Below are 3201 nucleotides of genomic sequence, written 5' to 3'. Positions count from 1 at the left end.
ACTGGGCAGGGGGAACAAACCAAAAAACCAGAGGAATGGATGACGTAGCTCGGTTAAAGCACTCCCTAAAGATAGGGGAAAAAAAAAAAAGAAAAAAGTAATTCTGGATTCCAGTCCCCTTACCAAACATTTATTGGGCCAAAAAGGTAACAGCTCCAAAAGGGAAGCAGGAAGAACAGAGAGAGTCTCTTCCCCTGTGGACTAGTGGATGGGGAAATTAGGAAAAGGAATGATGAAACAGAAGTCCATACTTTCCAGCCCATGCTCTGTCTGCTTAGCTAAATAAAAGAACCTTTAATATTAATGGCTATCTCTTTAGCCCATTCCCTACCAAAGAGCAAGGAATTCATCCTGCATTTAGAGTTGATTTAGTTGGCACGGGAGGAAAAGGTGCATGCTGCTAGGCTTGGAGTAATCTGCTCCAGAGGCTGCTTCTGCCCTTAACCTGTATTTATAAATTCCATAAAGGTAAATAGTCTGGTGTAATGCCCAGACCTTAATGCCACCCACTGCCTACCGTTGCATTGTCCTTCCATGCACTGCGAAGGGAATGGAGACAGACATCCCAAGGTGTGGGTTCCACTGGTACGCTTAAACTTTAAATGCTGCTTTACTTCCTGCTGTGCTACACCGATCTTAAACCCAAATAAAGTTTAAATACTTTGTGAGTTGTGATTGTTATTACTGCTTTTAAGGAGAGGTGCTGGATCATAAGTAAGGAGTTGGAAGTCTAATGAAATTCTAGAAGGGAATTTGCATGTGATCTGCAGTTTTTGTGGCCAGGATGGCCTTTAGAAGCCCCCTTCCCCCATCAAATTGCATACCCATGCTAGTTAATTTAAAAATAAAAAGTTTAATATTCCAGACCACAAACAACACTGAAACATACATACGCATTACAAATAAGCGTAATGCACCCAGTGGGTCTGCATTTAATAGTGACTTTCTCTTTTGTAGCTCAATGGGATAATCTTGTTTCCTTGAGAGGAAAATGAAAGCTCTTTGAAACTGATTCTGAAATTATTCCCTGTTCTTAATAGCTGAGAAACTTTCAGCTCCTACTTACAAATCTTTGCAGACTTTATGATGGTTAAATGAGTGAATGTGCATCTGCTGTATATAGGAAGTGTGAACTGCAGTGTGGTTGTAATTGCGGACAGTGCGTATAGATTGTGCAGACCAAAGATCCAGTCAGTCTGAACAGATCCAAGCTTTGGCATTTTGGATGTAGACAGGTACCGACAAGGCACCAAATCATTAATCATCTCTATGTACTTGGCTTTCTGCAATCAACATACTAGAGCTGGCGTCTCCTCCTCTGTCGTAGTGATCAAGCAGGCTGTGAGCAATGAAGCCACTTTCCGAATGCAGCGTCTCACATTTTCGGCAGATGAGGATTTCGCATTTTGGACACATTTTCCCAGAGCGCGGCTGCCTTAAAGAACATGTTTCCTCCCGCACTGGCTTCAGCTTTTTGGAACCTTTCCTGTGTACACATCTCCTCTTGTCTTCAAAAAGCTGACTTCTTCCCTGAGGGCTAGAACAGTCAGAAAGAAGGGTGACAAGTTTAACCTATACACTTCCTAGATGAATGAGATCAGCAGAAGCAATTAGTGTGTGATTTCTGAACTGTTCCTGAGGCTTTTACCCGTGACAGACTAGGAGCAGGTATAATGTGTGTAGTCACCTGCAGAAAACGGGAATGGACAGAAAAAGGAGAGTCTGGCTCTGGTGCTGTGATGGCAGTGACAAGCCGTTAGTTTTAGAACATAGAATTACTAAAAGGATTGTCAGCATTGAAACAAAAATGTAAAAAAGTACATCATAAGTCAACTAGCCAGATAGGAGCTTTCTGCTCAGTTCTTTAATATGCAGCTTTTCTGTGGGTGATCATGGCATAAGCCTTGTGTTTGCATGAAGACAGATTTCATACAGCTCTGTATCTAAATTACAGGCTTCTGACCTCATGGACCTCACCTATGCCATCGCAAAGGTTCTTTTTCCACTTGCATGCACTAATAATTATGCTAGCTAGTAGATAAGCCCTACATTGCACTATCCTTGAATGGAGATGGAAGGGGCTGGAAAAAAAAAAGTACTCTTGATCGAATTATATGCCATTATATTTTATATAAAATAATACTTCAAAATCAAGATGGTAACCTGCATATTCTCTTACAAGAGCACACGGATCAGTGCTGTGGAGCTGCTCTGACTTGGCTACAGCACTGTGAAAGTTCTGTAGGCCCTGGTGACTTTAATGTTTTTAAAAACCACTGCCATGCAATGTGTCTGTAGAAATATATCCAGTAAAATCTGAAGTCTGACTCCATGAATGTGAGAGTACCATGGGAGGAGGAAACTGGAGAAAGTCTGTATTCATCACAAATAAGGATCAAGGCCAAGGAAGCATGATCTTACTGTTGCGATTGTCTGCCTCCCAAATGCATGCTTCAGTGAAAATATGGACAAAATTCATGGCTGTAATTCACTGACTCCTTGGATATTTGACTATGTTTCCAGGCCAGTTCCTCAACAGTGCAGCAAGGTAAATCCCAAAGTAAAGCCCTCAGTATTAGTTGTTCTGCAATTGGATCAGTCTGAGAGAAGAATCTGGTTCTCAGGATCATTTCTGGCTGCTGTGTTTTAATCTTACGTCGAGCTTGTAACCAGCTGCTGTGGCTATCAAGCTTAATGTAGTTAGCAGAGTAATTGCTGAGGCTTGCATGCACTTCCTGCTAAGACGGTAATTTCATAATAATTATCAAAGACAGACTCTTTTTAGGAGATCTGTATAGAAAACGGCTCTTGTATGGATGAGGAAAGACAGTTTTTGGAAACGACTCCTGATCTTAGCATGATGCACATACTAATTCTACCTCATGTTGAGGAAGAATATCAAGTACAAAGACCTAAGAAGAGAATTTCAAATCCTGTAAGAATGATGATGATAAATCTGAGCTAATACATGCACAAAGCAGTGTAAGCTCAAACTCATTTTTGTGTCTTTGCTTACTTTGGTTAAAAAATGAATAGTTTTGAATTACTTAATTTTTTTTCTCTCTTCTTCTATCTGAAAAGTAGTAAGCATAAAGGCGCTTTTGTAGGAACATAAGCAGTAATTATGCTCTGATTCAAGAAACTCGGTAGCCCTAACTGCATTGAACAGTGATTTTGGGTGCAGCCCATACATTGCCACTG

This window comes from Antrostomus carolinensis, unplaced genomic scaffold, assembly GCF_000700745.2.
Source record: "Antrostomus carolinensis isolate BGI_N321 unplaced genomic scaffold, ASM70074v2 scaffold10329, whole genome shotgun sequence".
NCBI lineage: Eukaryota > Metazoa > Chordata > Aves > Caprimulgiformes > Caprimulgidae > Antrostomus > Antrostomus carolinensis.
Note: the sequence above shows the minus strand (reverse complement) of the source record.